At 23.9% G+C, this 17,852-nt stretch overlaps 1 pseudogene; it reads left to right on the top strand.

The window, feature by feature from the left end:
• Positions 1 to 3,830: 3,830 nt before the first annotated feature.
• Positions 3,831 to 17,375, top strand: LOC131170306 (protein DOG1-like 4; annotated as a pseudogene).
• Positions 17,376 to 17,852: the final 477 nt, after the last annotated feature.

Here is a 17,852-nt window from a genome sequence, read left to right as displayed (position 1 = left end):
AACATATAAATTTAATCATGTATAGTCTAATTAAAATTGAATTATATATATATATATATATATAGAGAGAGAGAGAGAGAGAGAGAGAGAGAGAGAGAGAGAGAGAGAGAGAGAGAGAGAGAGAGAGAGAGAGTTAAATAATTTTTAAAAAATAAAATTTAAAAGGAAAAAATTAATTTATATTATTAATATTTATAATAATAATAATTTATTAGTTCAAAAAGTTTGTTCCTCATTTATACCCATATATATATATATATTATGGTGCATAGTCTATTATTATAAATGCACTGTATTTATTACTTATTTATATTTTAATAATATCAAAATTATATTATATTTCTAAAAACATTATAAAAAATATTTTTATAAAATTGACTTCAGCTTTAATTATTTCTTTATTTAGTATTCAGTATAATTGGCTATAATATTTTTCTTGATTTAATTATTAATAGAAAATTAAGATTATATTAGCACAATAAAATAAATTTAGTCCAATACGGTTTGGTTTATATAATATTTTTTTTATTTCAATTCTTGTCAATTCTTCTTTTCATTCAAAAGAATAAGGATTATGAACACTACTATTTTTAACACTAAAAGAAATAAAAATAGAAAAAAAAATTAATATTGTAATAATATAAATATAAATCTAATTAATTAATTAATATATTATTAATATTATCTTTTATTTATTATTCATGCAAGAGATGATATTTTATATAGGTATAATGCTAGCCCTATAATAATAATTTTTAGGAAATCATACTTGTAATAATATAAATATGCATATGAATAAATTAATTAGGTTTAAATTTAATTATCTTTCATTTTTTTGTTAGTATTGATCTTCAATTAAAATTAAATAAAATTCCTTTTAAGTTCTTCATTTAACAAATTCTAAAATTATTAATAATCTTCTAATGATTTATATTATTTTTGTTTACATTTTTATAAATTATAGTCATTAAATATTTATTTTTAATTAATATTAACAATTTTATAAATATTGATATATTGTTTTATTGAAATAAAAATGTCCTTGTAATAATAAAGATATAAATAATGAATAAATTAATTAGGATTAAAATTAACTGTTTTTAATATTTTTTTGTTAGTATTAGTCTTTAATTAAGATTAAATAATTTTTTTTAAGTTGATCATTTAACAAATTTTAAAATTAAAAATAATGTTTGGATGTTTTATATTATTTTTATTTTCATTTTTAAAAATTATAGTCATTAATATATAATTTTAATTAATATTCATAATTTTATAAATATTAATATATCGTTTTATCAAAAAGATCTTGGATGGGAATTAATTAAAAAATAATATGTAACTAATAACTATTTTTAAATATATATAATAAATAATTAATTGTAAATAAAAATTAAAAAATTAGATACTAATAAACTATTTTACTTAATATTTTAATATGATCAAATTATATTTTTTATTTATTAATTTTCTATTTTAGGTAATTAATTCTTGTAAAATTTTATATTTTATTGAAGTTAAGTATAAATAGGATTAGGAATTTTAAGTTTATATTAACCATAAAATTGGGAATTTTAAATTTATACAAACTTTAAAATTAATTTAAATAATAAAAATATAATTATAATTAATTTTAAGAATAAATGACAATTTAAGTAAAGCCAATATTTCCCCTTCCTCCTTGATATATACATAAGAATAAATTAATTAGGTTTAAATTTAATTGTCTTTAAATTTTTTTATTAGTATTGAAAATAATTAAAATTAAATAAAATTCTTTTTAAGTTTTTTATTCAATAAATTTTAAAATTAATAATAATCTTTGGATAATTTATATTATTTTATTGTTTTTATAAATTATAGTCATAAAAATATTTAATTTTAATTAATATTTACAATTTTTAAATGTTAATATATTATTTATTGAAATTAAAAGATCTTATATGAAAATTAACTTATAAAAATAATATGCAACTAATAAAATATCTTTCAATATATATATATATATAATAAATAACTAATTATAAATAAAAATTTGAAAATTAGATGCTAATAAACTAATTTACTTAATATTGTAATACAATCAAATTATATTTTTTTATTTATTAATTTCTTACCTTAGTTAATTACTTCATATAAAATTTTATATTTAATTAAAATTAAATATAAATGGGACTAATAATTTTAAATTTATATTAATTCTAAAATTAAGAATTTTAAATTTATGCAAATTTTAAAATTAATTTTAATAATAAAAATATAAGTGTAATCAATTTTAAGATTGAAAGGCAACTTAGGCAAAACTAAGCTAATATTCTCCCTCCTTTATGCATTTATATATAATATAGATATATCAATATAAATTAATTGCATTTTTTTTTGTTTTTCACTTATTAGTTTCTTACTTTAATTAATTACTTCTTATAATATTTTATGTTTAATTGAAGTTAATTATAATTATTATTAAGAATTTTAAATTTATATGACTTCTAAAATTAACAATTTTAAATTTTCACAAACATTAAAATTAACTTAAATAATAAAATATATAATTACAATTAATTTGAGGAATAAATGGCATTTTTAGCAAAACTAATATTCTCTCTTCCCACATTTATATATAATATAGACTATGTAAAAATATAAATAAACCTATTTTTTTGATATGAAAACAAAATTTTAAATCTTAAACTTTAATTGAAAAATCAGCTATATCTATATATTTTTATTTGAATCCACTAAATTCTTCACCTGTACGAATTGCATAATTTCAAAATTATGAAAAAAAAATTTCCTAAAAATTTTTCAAATGAAACAGATGGAAACTATTTTTATTATGGTAAAATAATAATTTAAAATATTATTAAGCACATAAAAAGGAAAGAAGATTTTTTTTAATGTCTAAATTATAGAATAAAATTAATTAAATTTATTGATAAAATTAATTGAAATCGTTAAAATTAAAAACAATTAGATAAATCGATTGAAATAACCAAGATTAAAATTATTTGCTGGTGGTGCTGCAATGCCTTGGGGCACATTCTCTCTCTCTATATGCATACTCTTTTTTCTCCTAAAACACTTTTTGCACATAACCCAGAAAATTCCTATATTGAACGTAACATTTTGGATTTTAAAGCTTTTATGTATGCTTGAATTGTCGATTGCAAAAAGACAAAAGATTGGCTATTGTTATTTTTGTGAGTTAGAGTTGTTATTCATTGGTCTTCATAACTATAAACATTTTTGGCAATACATAAATTAATAATTACTCAAATGATAAATTCGTCAATTGAAGCAACTGCAAGCAACAAGAAATGATCAAACTCAAATCAATAAAATCAAAAGCTTAAAGCAAGTTGTTGGCTTGTAGCTATTTAAACATGTCAGCAAAAGAAGCAAGTTGCATGGAGTTGCATATTACCTCAGAGGAGGGTTAAGTTGATAGAGACAGAGAAAAAAGAGGAAGATATCTACGTTCCATGTTGAACTCAACGTAGTTTATTTTACTGACACGTTTTCTAACATAAGAAATATAAAACACTAGGCGGTGGGGTGCATAAGTGACTCATCAACATGATCAAAGCCAAACCTAAATCCATCAGACTCGTGTCCCTCTCCGGGAGAGGCTCTCCCTATTTGCAAAGCGTCACTCATCCCTTGACACCCACCACTGACTCATTGCTGCAGGTAAGCCAAGCATAACCACACCTTTTCTTATATATAAAAACATATTGCTCTATTCATCTCTCTCTATCTCCCACTAGTCCTAACCAGCTAGCTATCCCTCTTCTTTCTCCATCTCTATGCTCAAATGAAGGGGGAAAGATATGAAAACTAAAGTTGAAGAGAGGTTCTTTGAGTTTTTTGAGAAGTGGATGTGTCAACTCGATGAGTATCTGTAACACCTGCGAAGGGCGTCTGAGGATTATCGAGCTAAAACTGGGTGTGAGCGTGAGCAAGAGCTACAAGCTTCAGTGTCCAAAGTCACACAACATTACAAAGACTACTACACTATAAAATGGGCCTTAGCCCATGAAGGTGTGCTTGCTTTTTTTTGTCCAATTTGGATTTCCCCTTTAGAGAATGTGTATTCTTGGGTTACTAGGTGGAAACCTTCAGCAGTGTTTAAACTGGTTAACTCAATAAGGACAAATGGTGTTCCCATTTTGAGTCTGGTTGAATTGACACAAGAACATATGAGAAAGATTGAGACTTTGAGGGTGAAAATAAGGTTAGAAGAGGAGAAGGTGGAGAGGGAAATGGAGAGGCAACAAGTGGTTGTAGTAGACAGGAAGATGGCGGAGTTGGTAAGGTTGGTGGTTAGAGTGAAGAATGGGGAGGAAGTGAGGCAGGTGAAGAGACTGGTGCAGGTGGCACTGAAAGGAGTAATGGCAGGACTGGAGAAGGTGATGAAAGCGGTAGACTGTGTAAGGCTTAGGACTTTGAAGGGAGTTTTGGATGTTTTGAGCCCACTACAATGCGTGGAGTTCTTGGCTAGGATTGGCATACTTCAAATTCTGTTAAGACAATGGGGAAAGAAAAAGGTTTGCACCATTAATTAGAAACTTCCGGTTGTAGGGTTTTAGGGGTTTTGATTTTCACTTTTAGACTTGTTTTCTTTTGTCTTGATTTGGTTTTATCTTAATTAATATGCATGTACTATTCAGTGGTTTTAATTTAACTTTTTTTTATCCTTATTATAAAAACTCATAATTTAATTTTTTTTATATAATGTTTTATTAATTTTATATTATATAATATTATCATTATATTACAAATATTATATTTAATTGTTTATATTAAAATATTAATTTTAATGTAATTTTAATTAATTATATAAATAAAAATATTTATTAATTTAAAATTATTTTTTATTTGATCGTATTTTAAAAAAATTTTGTGTTATAATATTAATATAATAAAAAAATAATAATAAGTTTTTAAAATATAAATAGGTGAAAATATTTAAAAATTAAAATAAATTAATAATAAATATAAATTAGCCCATGAATTTAATTCATTTAAATTCTATTATTTTGTTTTTTTAAGAAAAGTTTGATTTGCGTATATTTTACTTTAATATTTTGTAATTTAAAATGATATTAACTTGCATAATAAAATTGTATGCCTAAATTAATGTGAAAGGGAATTAATTATAAAATTAGAAAATAAAATAATTTTTAAAATAAATTTTTATTAGTTTAGTGCATTATTATTATAAAATTATCATTTTTAGTATATTGATATTTTGAAATTTTATATCATCATATTATTTAATACAAAAAATTTTATATCTATTTAATATCTTAATTATTTAATATATTTATTGATTACATTATATATGTTATAAATACATTATTGATTAATATATAAATTTAATCATGTATATTTTAATTAAAATTGAATATTATATATATGTATATATATATATATATATATATAGAGAGAGAGAGAGAGAGAGAGAGGTCTGCTTCTAAATTAAAAATTATAACAAAATTTCTATAAAATAAATTTTAAAAAATAAAATTTAAAGGAAAAAAAAATAAATTTATATGATTAATATTATAATAATAATTTTATCAGTTTAAAAAGTTTGTCCTTCATTCGTATCTGTATATATTTTCTAGTGCATAGTCTATTGTCATAAATACACTATATTTATTACTTATTTAAGTTTTAATTATTTTAAAATTATATTTTATTTCTAAAAACATCATAAAAAAATATTTTTATAAAATTAATTTTAGCTTTAATTATTTCTTTATTTGGTATTTAGTATAATTAGGTATAATATTATTCTTGATTTAATGATTAATAGAAAATTAGAATTATATTAACACAATAAAATAAATTTAGTCAAATATGGCTTGGTTTATCCATTTTTTTTTTATTTCAATTCTTATCAACTCTTCTTTTTATTCAAAAGAATAAGGATTATGAACACTACTATTTTTAACACTAAAAAGAATAAAAATAGAAAAATATTAATATCATAATAATATAAATATAAATCTAATTAATTAGTTAATATATTATCAATATTATCTTTTATTTATTATTAGTGCAAGAGATAATATTTTATATAGGTGGTATAATGCTAGCTCTATAATAATAATTTTTAAGAAATCATACTTGTAATAATATAAATATGCATATGAATAAATTAATTAGGTTTAAATTTAATTATCTTTAATTTTTTTGTTAGTATCGATCTTCAATTAAAATTAAATAATTCCTTTTAAGTTCTTCATTTAACAAATTTTAAAATTATTAATAATCTTCTAATGATTTATATTATTTTTGTTTTCATTTTATAAATTATAGTCGTTAAATATTTAATTTTAATTAATATTAATAATTTTATAAATATTAATATATTGTTTTATTGAAATAAAAATATACTTGCAATAATAAAGATATACATAATGAATAAATTAATTAGGTTTAAATTTAATTATTTTTAATATTTTTTGTTAGTATTAGTCTTCAATTAAGACTAAATAATTTTTTTAAGTTGTTCATTTAACAAATTTTAAAATTAATAATAATGTTTAGATGTTTTATATTATTTTTATTTTCATTTTTAAAAATTATAGTCATTAATATATAATTTTAATTAATATTCATAATTTTATAAATATTAATATATTGTTTTATTAAAAAAATCTTAGATGGAATTTAAATAAAAAATAATATGTAACTAATTAATATTTTTAAATATATATAATAAATAATTAATTGTAAATCAAAATTTTAAAAAAATTAGATACTAATAAACTATTTTACTTAATATTGTAATACAATCAAATAATATTTTTTATTTATTAATTTTTATTTTAGGTAATTAATTCTTGCAAAATTTTATAATTAATTGAGGTTAAGTATAAATAGGATTAAGAATTTTAAGTTCATATTAACCATAAAATAAAAAATTTTAAATTTATACAAACTTTAAAGTTAATTTAAATAATAAAAATATAATTATAATTAATTTTAAGAATAAATGACAATTTGGGCAAAGCCAATGCTTCCCCCTCCTCCTTCATATATATACATAAGAATAAATTAATTAGGTTTAAATTTAATTATCTTTAATATTTTTTTATTAGTATTGAAAATAATTAAAATTAAATAAAATTCCTTTTAAGTTGTTTATTTAATAAATTCTAAAATTAATAATAATCTTTAGATCATTTATATTCTTTTTATTGCTTTTATAAATTATAGACATAAAAATATTTAATTCCATTAACATTTATAATTTTATAAATATTAATATATTATTTATTGAAATAAAAAAAAAATCTCATATGAAAATTAACTTATAAAAATAATATGCAACTAATAAAGTATCTTTAAATATATATAATAAATAACTAATTATGAATATAAATTTGAAAATTATATACTAATAAACTATGTTATTTAATATTGCAATACGATCAAATTATATTTTTTTATTTATTAATTTTTTATTTTAGTTAATTGCTTCATGTAAAATTAAAATTAAATATAAATTGGACTAATAATTTTAAATTTATATTAATTCTAAAATTAAGAATTTTAAATTTACATAAATTTTAAAATTAATTTAAACAATAAAAATATTATTGTAATTAATTTTAAGAATGAAAAGAAACTTGGGAAAAACTAAGCTAATGTTCTCCCCTCCTTTATACATTTATATATAATACAGATATATCGATATAAATTAATTGCATTTTTTTTTTATTTTTCACTTATTAGTTTCTTACTTTAATTAATTACTTTTTATAATATTTTATATTTAATTGAAGTTAATTATAAGTATTATTAAGAAATTTAAATTTATATGATTTCTAAAATTAATAATTTCAAATTTATACAAACATTAAAATTAATTTAAATAATAAAAATATAATTGCAATTAATTAGAGAAATAAATGACATTTTTGGCAAAACTAATATTCTCTCTTCCCACATTTGTATATGATATAGACTATGTAAAAATATAAATAAACCTATTTTTTTGAGATGAAAACAAAAATTTAAATCTTAAACTTTAATTAAAAAATCAGTTATATCTCTATTCTTATTATGGTAAAATAATAATTTTAAAATATTATTAAGCACATGAAAAAGAAAGAAGATTTTTTAATGCTTAAATTATAGAATAAAATTAATTAAATTTATTGATAAAATTAATTGAAATCATTAATAATTAAAACGATTGAATAAATCAATTGAAATTACCAAAATTAAAATTATTGAAATAATTTCAATTTAATATATATATATATATATATATATATATATATATATATATATATATATATATATATATATATATATATATTTAATTTAATGTTATTGTAATGAAATCATTAATTTTCCATGAGAATGTCAAAGTAGAGATAATTTCTTATGGCTATTTTTTTTTTATTTTTCATTTAAATCAAATATTTTAATTAAAATTTGTTTATGAAATTCAATATTTTTTTTCAAATATTACTACGAATTGGTGTTAGAATAATTATTCTTATTAAAAATTTATATTGCAATATTACAAAAAAAAACTTTATAATATATTTTTAGTATTTGTCAATGTAATAATCTATGTTTTTCTTATTCAAGTTACTAAAATATTTTAATTTTTATTCTTTAATTAGCTTGATTAATAATATATAGATTTTGACAAAACAGAATTGGAAATTTTTAGATATAATTATTTTTAGCCATTATTTATAGGTTCTACTTTTTATTTAAATTGAATAATTATTTAATAAAAATCGTGAAAATTAAAATAGAATTTATTACCTATATAACATTATTTTTATTAATCAAATATATAATTAAAAAATAAAAAATTTATTTTCATAAAAAGATTAGTGATATGTTAAAATAATTGATTGGGATTTGTTAAATAAAGAGTTATTTTCACTCTCTCTAACTTTTCGATAAAATTTTTATTTTATTGAATTATTCTATTATCAATATTTACATGACTCTTTTTTACAATTATTTTATTAATTTTTTATAATATAAATTTATTTTACAATTATGGACCATCAAAAGCATAAATTTTATATTGTAAATATCTAACCAACTCAAAATCACAAATTTTATATTGCAAATATCTAACTAACTCAAAATCACAAATTTTATATTGTAAATATCTAGCTAACTTATCACATATACATGATATGTTCATTTTATTCACCTATATATTAGAAGAAATCTATTATATTGTTAAATAAATTAATTGATAAGAAATTGGAAAAAATTAATTAATATCTAATATATTTGTAATATTTATAAAAGTGAGAAGGGGAATAATGGGATTATAAAAATATCTTTAATTTTTAAAATTATTTAAAATTATTTTTTTATTATTTAAAAATGTGTTTTAAGTAAAATAAAAATTAAATATTATTAGATATAAAATTCTTATTTTATTAGGTCTCAAAATTAACTATTATAATTTTTATTAAAAATAATTTAAAAAAAACTAAAAAAGAAGGGATATTACTATTGAAGGCTACCTAAACCATTTGGATATTTCAAGAAGCTAATTCTCAGGTATTTTTCTCATTTTGTTGTCATTTGAATATTCATTTTTGTGTAATTTTCTAAATTTATTTATATAATTTTATTTATTTGATAGATATTTTTGGAATCGCTGAGACTAATTCTAGTAAGATTTTGTATTCTTCTATCATGTTTATAGTATTTTATTTATATTATTTTAATTGATTAATTTAGTATTTCTTATTAATTTTTTTTCTAACAATTTTTTAAACTAACATTAATTAAAAATAAAATATCATGATGGTAATTTAATATTATGGCAATAAAAAATTAAATTTAACTAGATATTAAAAATAATTAAATTATAACAATATAATATTATATGAAAAGATTATATATAAAAATTTAAATTACAAATATGTAAAATGAATACAAATAACATAAAATTCATGTTTTAAAAAAATAGTTATTTTAAATTTTTAAAAGACAAATTATATTTTTTTAATTATTTTCTCACCTTCACTAATAAAAAAATATATTTTTTAACGATGACACTATATTGTAAATAGATTTAAAATTGAGCAAATAATTTTAATAAATTAAAAATAAAAACATTTTATTATAATTTTGTCAAACTTCGAATTAAATTATAATTTATGCTAAAATTTAATTGAAATGAGTCCATAAAGCACAATTGAAAATGAATTTCAATTTATAAAAATTTATTTTTTATTTTATTATTTTAAATCATGATATATATATATATATATATATATAATTTAAAAAAAAATACGTTGCACATGAATTAAATAATTTATGACTCATAATTAATTTTGTCTTTATAAATAAATAAAATCTAATCATAATAAATTTTAAATTATTATGTAGATAAATTAGACTTTATTTTAATATATTAAATGATAATTCTAAAAAGATAATTTTATAAAAATACTCATAATTAATTACTTATTTAAAATTTCTTGGAATTGCTTGATCAGGTGAGATAGCAATCACTTCCCTCAACTTGGAAGTGATATCCTTCATTGTTGGTCTTTGCCTTGGATCTGGTTGTATGCACTCTTAGATAATCTTGCATATGAGGTCAAGTTCATTGTTTTTGAAAGACTTGAGGGTTGGGTCAATCATATAATTGATACTACGTTTGTCATTCAAATATTTAGCAGCTTGCAAGTTTCTAGTTAAATTATATGCTTGTCAGCCAGCCGTGCATGCAGCTAGAACACAAATATTATTTAGCCATAAAGCAATTCCCAGAGATATGAGAGTATAGGATTTCATAAAAGATTTACCAATTTTTCGAGGAACCCTTGTTCTTCCGAGTATTGGAGTTTTCCAGAAATGATTTCTAGTAATAGAATCCCAAAACAATAGACATTTGTCTCTACATCAGCCAAAGGTGGCAATGTAGAATGCACTAACTCATTGTCACCTGAGCTCTTCAACTTGGAGTAATCTTGTGGCAAGAAAGAGATGTCAGCAATCTAAGATGGACCATAGATACAGTGAGAAGGCACATTAAAGAAACAAAATAGAATGAAGCCAACCCATGAAGGAGATTACCGTAGCTGCATAGTCATCAGTTAGAAAGATATTATGTGAATTCAAGTTAGAATGTGCCACCGGTGGATTTAAATCATGGTGCATGTTTTGTAAGTAATAAGCAATGTCCATGATAATCCTCATTCTTGCACTCTAGTCAAGATCTTCAATTTCTTTAACTGAAGATACAGAATAAATGTTTCAGCCTCTAAATTTCCACAGGAGAAATCTATCGAAATTTTCATCGTTAAATTAATATACAGAGAGTATTACCATGTAGATGCTCAAAGAGGGTTCCATTAGGAGCGTATTCAAATACCATCATCCTATTGAAGGGTTCATCCTCCTCACAGTAGCCAATGAGATTGACAAAGTTCTTATGGTTAACTCGAGATAACATGTAATTTTTTTTTGAAATTATTTAATTGGTAGACATATATAAATCTATTCAGACAAAGAGCATTTTTTTTATTTTTATTATTTTTAAAATTTATAAATTTTATTTTTAAAAAAATAATTTTGACATTTCAACAACATTATTAAACGGGTACTAAATTATTAGAGTCAATAGTCAATTTATTTGTTAATATAATTAAATTTTAAAATTAAATTATTATTAAAAATATATATAAAAAAATTACTATATAAATTTTACTATATCTCAAAGATTTAATTATACATTGTCCTAAAATAAATAAAAATAATATAATGAATAGATTTGAAGAGACACAGATGATAAAGAATGGGCTAATTAGCAGGTGATATATATATACACACACACACACACACGTAGGTATCTCCTCCTTCCACCCAAGAGCTGGTGAACAGGTCTAGTTTATAGTAAAATTATATGCTTGTCAGCCAGCCATGCATAAAGCTAGAACACAAATGTTATTTAGCCATAAAGCAATTCCGAGAGATGTGAGAGTACAGGATTTCATAAAAGATTTCATAAAATTATTTTTAGATGTTAATCAATTTCTAAACTACCTATTTTGGACCTTTTTCAATGGGCTATTGATCTAGGAAAAGATTATTGAATCGATGTACCACAAGAGACCTTGTTTGGATCAAACACATGGATAAAGTTCCCAAAATATATATTATGCTTACTTGAGCACATTCTTGGATTTTCCTTTTTAATTTCATCGAATTTATCATGCTTTGAGTAGAAAACCAAGCAAGTATCATATTTAATTAGAGCTAAATGCATTCATTTTACAAAACTTCAATTGAGCACCCACTTTCTAGTTTCGCTGATGGTGCTGCAATTCCTTAGGGCACAGTCTCTCTCTCTATATGCATACTCTTTTTTCTTCTAAAACACTTTTTGCACATAACCTAGAAAATTCCTACATTAAACGTAATATTTTGGATTTTAAAGCTTTTATGTATGCTTGAATTGTCGATTGGAAAAAACAAAAAATTGGCTATTGTTATTTTTAAGGGCTTTTTGTGAGTTAGAGTTGTTATTCATTGGTCTTCATAACCATAACCATTTTTGGCAATATGTAAATTAATAATTACTCAAATGATAAATTCGCTGATTGAAGCAATTGCAAGCAACAACAAATGATCAAACTCAAATCAATAAAATCAAAAGCTTAAAGCAAGTTGTTGGCTTATAGCTACTGAAACATGTCAGCAAAAGAATCAAGTTGCATGGAGTTGTATATTACCTCAGAGGAGGGTTTTATTGATAGAGATAGCGAAGGAAAAAGAAGATATTTGGGTTCCACATTGAACTCAACATAGTTTATTTTACTGACAGGTTTTTCAACATAAGAAACATAAAACACCAGGTGGTGGGGTGCATGATTGACTCATCAACATGGTCAAAGCCAAACCTATATCCATCATACTCATGTCCTTCTCCGGGAGAGGCTTTCCATATTTGCAAAGCATCATTCGTCCCTTGACACTCACCACTAACTCATTGCTGCACGTAAGCCAAGCACAAGCATACCATTTCTTATATATAAAAACATATCACTCTATTCATCTCTCTCTATCTCCCACCTAGTCCTAACTAGCTAGTTATCCCTCTTCTTTCTCCATCTCTTTGCATAAACGAAAGGGGAAAGATATGAAAACTAAAGTTGAAGAGAGGTTCTCTGAGTTTTTTGAGAAATGGATGTGTCAACTCCATGAGTATCTGCAACACCCGCGAAGGGCATTTGAGGATTATCGAGCTAAAACTGGGTGTGAGCGTGAGCAAGAGCTACAAGCTTCAGTTTGGATTTCCCATTTAGAGAATGCGTATTCTTGGGTTACTGGGTGGAAACCTTCAGCAGTGCTTAAACTGGTTAACTCAATAAGGATAAATGGTATTCTCAATTCGAGTCTAGTTGAATTAACTCAAGAATAGATGAGAAAGATTGAGGCTTTGAGGGTGAAAATTAGGTTAGAAGAGGAGAGGGTGGGGAGGGAAATGGAGAGGCAACATGTGACACCTCTTACCCGTCTACAGTGTAGCCGAGTAAAGCATACCACATTCGGTGCTGTAGCACCTATCTTATCTTGTTCTATCCATTATTAATTTTATACTTCATAGAAAACCTATAGTAAATTTTTTTTTAATCATAAATTATTTCTGTGAAAACTCGAGCAGAGCCTCCTTTGTTTTATTTGCATCTGGCGGGTTTTAATATTTACCTGTTAAAAACAATTTCATATCCATCTCATATTTCCATATGTCATATCATTCACAACTTTTTGTGTAATTTCAAGAAAATAACATAACTCATTCATATGAAAATTTATATACAAAAGCTCACAGCTTTATTTACAATCCAAAATATAATTACAATTTATTTACAATGTTCAAAATGATTTACACTGTATCTACTTATGCACAATAAACCAAAATACAAAATCTAATAACATGGGCCCTACCAAAATAAATACTACAGAGGTGACTAGCAGACACTGTCAGATCTAGTCAATCTCTGTCAGGGCACTATTGCTGCGGCTGCTGCTATGGTTGTGTCTGGTCTCCAGTACCTACATGATGGAAAACCAACGTGCTAAGCGAATTGCTTAGTGGTGCATAACTTTAAAGAAAAATAACTGAATAATTAAAAATGATAATTCTATGTAAATTTCATAAATAAATTCTAAGTCTTTACAGATTTATTTAACTTTGGGATCAATTTATTTATCAGGATCTTATCTGTGTATTTATTTCATTTTCAGTCTTTTTAAAATCATATCAGTGCCCAAGTAACTTATAGCAGACTATAAAGGCCGGATACACAGGAGTATACTGGTTAGACAACCATATGTCTACCATGTATATAACTATCATGTCAGGCACAAGGCTAGCGAGCAGGCTTTTAAAGCTAGAAATGAAATTAGACTCAATGGCCAACGGGCTGACATATAGCTTGTAGAACAATCATATCAGACATATTTTATCGATCAATGATTATTTATGTAGGCAGTACTGCTATCTGTAGTCCCTAATTGGTATACCAATCGTTCCAAACTATATACATAAGCCTAGGTTTACTTTGGACAATTAAGCATTATCAACTACTTATTAGAAATTTCATGTCAAGTTGTAGTGGGAAAGTGGGTCCCACATACCTATTTCATGTAATTTAGTGTTTAGCAACATATTAGGGTTAAAACCCTACTATAAATTTATTTGTCTTATGAACCTTTCTTTAGGTTTAATTTTAATATCTTAACTTTACCTATCAATTTGATCAACTTGTGGCCACTGTTTGGCCATACTTCCTTCATGAAAGTTGTTCCTCCATGTCTTATCTTCGTTTTCCTTTTTAAATTATATCATTTGGATTTCTATAACTCAAATTATGGTCAAATAACCATAACTGGTTTATTTCCTAATTCTGGATCCTTAGTTAGGTAGATTTTAGAGTTACAATTTACCAATTTAATTGAACATGTTGTAGTCACTTTTAGGCTTAGTGTTCTTCATATAATTTGTTTCCCTATGTCATATGGTTACTCATAATTTTTTATTGTAATTTTTCAAGTCTTGTAGAACTACTTATAGCCAAATAACTGGACTAGACTCGTGCATCCTGTGCCAACAGGATTCCAGGTCAGGTTAGTGGCTTTGACTCAACTTTAGGATTCTTACATTTATAATTTGAGGAATGTGTATAAAACAAGGTTGGAGCCCTATCCGTTAGGTTTCTAGAAAATATGGCTCATCCAAATTGGATTTTTCTAGTGGGAGATATGACTAAAAGACCATTCGGGGATCAAGTGGTCACTTAGGTAATTTCCAGAATTTGCATACTAATTTGACCTAGCCAATTGACCTAGTTCTCTTGATTTTTGGGTTTTGGTTAAAATATCAATATTTTAGATTGATGTCTTGTGGAAACTTTTCCACTAATTTCATTGCAGTTGGATTTTTGTAGACCAAGTTATGGCCTTTTTGCCAAAACTGGTCAAGCAAGCCTATGTCTAGCAATTTTTGGGCAATATGGTTCTAGACAGTTTTGTGACCTAATTTTGGCCAACAATTTAGTTTGGTTAGAGACATTTCTGGGCTCTGTGTCCTTGTATTCCTATGTATAAGCTTTCCAATGGTACAAAATTCAGGTCATTTGGACCTGTCTAGAGGAAGTTATGGCCAATTGAATGTGTACTGTTCATTTGGTCATTTTTCTGGGTTCATTATATGGTCATCTGGATTGGGACAGAATTTAGGTCATTTTATAAATAGAATTTGGGCATAGTTTCTTCATGAAAAATGGAGCATTTTAGGTCTAGTTTTATCTCCAATTGGCCTCATACCAATTGGAGCAACACAAATTTAGTTATGGCTTAAAATATTCACTGGATTACAAAGTCTCAAACCTGCATAGAAAAGTACACTTTCAAATTTCATTTCCACCAACTCCTAAACTACAAATTGACATTCATGGCACTTATAAACATCATCCATTCAACTCAACAAAGTTAAATTCCAGCAATTACATAAAGTATCCAATAGTTAGGTCAAAAACCTAACTCCAGTTTGTCAATCACAACAAACACATACAATCAAATTTCTAACACATATAACTTCATCTACTTATCCATCAACATCACTAAACACCATTTACATGCAAGAATTTATCAAACTCCCATAATTTCTAAGGCTGCCGAAATGAGGGTTCTAAAGTTTCTTATCATTTGCTTTCAATTTCATGTTATACTTACTCATTTCAAACTCAATTCAAGATTTAATAAAGAAAGGAAAAGAAAACATGCACTAACCTTTAATGACTACTTCTCAACCTTGTAAAAACTTCAAGATTTCTCTTTTCCTTTGCTGCTTAAAGCTTCCTTAAGGTGTGGGGATGAATTTTAATGAAGGAACTTGTGAAGATTATAGTGAGAATGGAAGGGATTTAAAGCATGGAAGTGAGAAATCTATGGAGGAAGAAAGGGAAAGGGTTTCGGCATGGGAGATGAGATGAGGAAGATGATGTTAAGTGGATGCATTTTTATCACCTTATGCCTATTTATTTCCCACTAAGATTTGTTTATTAATTATAATAATTAAAGTTTTAATAATTCTAATAATTCCTCTTATGTCCTTTAATTACATTACATATAGTTTCATGTTTTCATAAGATTTTCAAAATTTTAATATTACTAATTTTAATTGACATTTAGGTCAAAAGTCGACTCTAGGTGCCAAATGACCAAAATGCCCCTCTTCGGGTTATAGTCAAACTTTTTCGGTAATACCGACTGAGTTCCTGACCCAACGGTTCCTTTAATTTTTATAATGTTTATTTCATTTTTTTTATTTTCATCTATACCGATTAACTAAATTTTTTTTGACATTTATAATGTCATTTGTACCTCGGTAAACTTTTAATTAAGTCCCAGAAATTATTTCCTAGGGTTCCTAGCGGGTCTGGGGTCATCAACTGTCTACGCAGTGACTTCCCGGTACAGTCACCCATCGCTGTGGTTCCAGCTCCTTTAACCTAGTTACATTTCATTTCTTTTATTTTCTCTTAATTTTTCTTAGTCTTTATTTCATCCATTTATATCTCATCATTTTAGTTTAAGTGTAGCTTCAGACATTCTGGCTGTCCGAATAGACGTTAGTCATCGGAACAGTAGAACGTACAGACTACCTACAATGAGGGCGTTACACAACAAGTGATTATAGCAAACAGGAAGATAGCGGAGTTGGTAAGGTTGGTGGTTCGAGTGAAGAATGGGGAGGAGGTGAGGCAAGTGGAGGGATTGGTGCAGGTGGCACTGAAAGGAGTAATGGCAGGACTATAGAGGGTGATGAAAGCGGCAGACTATGTAAGGCTTAGGACTTTGAAGGGAGTTTTAGATGTTTTGAGCCTACTACAATGCATGGAGTTCTTAGCTGGGATTGGCATGCTTCAAATTCTGCTAAGACAATGGGGAAAGAAAACGGTTTGCACCATTAATTAGAAACTTCCAGTTGTAGGGTTAAATAGATTTTCACTTTTAGACTTGTTTTCTTTTGTCTTGATTTGGTTTTATCTTAATTAATGTGCATGTACTATTAAGTGGTTTTAATTTAACTTTTTTTTTCATACTTATTATAAAAACTCATAATTTAATTTTTTTTATATAATGTTTTATTAATTTTATATTATATAATATTATCATTATATTACAAATATTATATTTAATTATTTAAATTAAAATATTAATTTTAATGTCATTTTAATTAATTATATAAATAAAAATATTTATTAATTTAAAATTATTTTTTATTTGATCGTATTTTAAAAAAATTATGTGTTATAATATTAATATAA

The sequence above is a fragment of the Hevea brasiliensis genome, chromosome 11, assembly GCF_030052815.1.
Source record: "Hevea brasiliensis isolate MT/VB/25A 57/8 chromosome 11, ASM3005281v1, whole genome shotgun sequence".
In the NCBI taxonomy this organism is placed as follows: Eukaryota; Viridiplantae; Streptophyta; class Magnoliopsida; order Malpighiales; family Euphorbiaceae; genus Hevea; species Hevea brasiliensis.
This window is presented reverse-complemented; position numbering and strand designations above follow the sequence as displayed.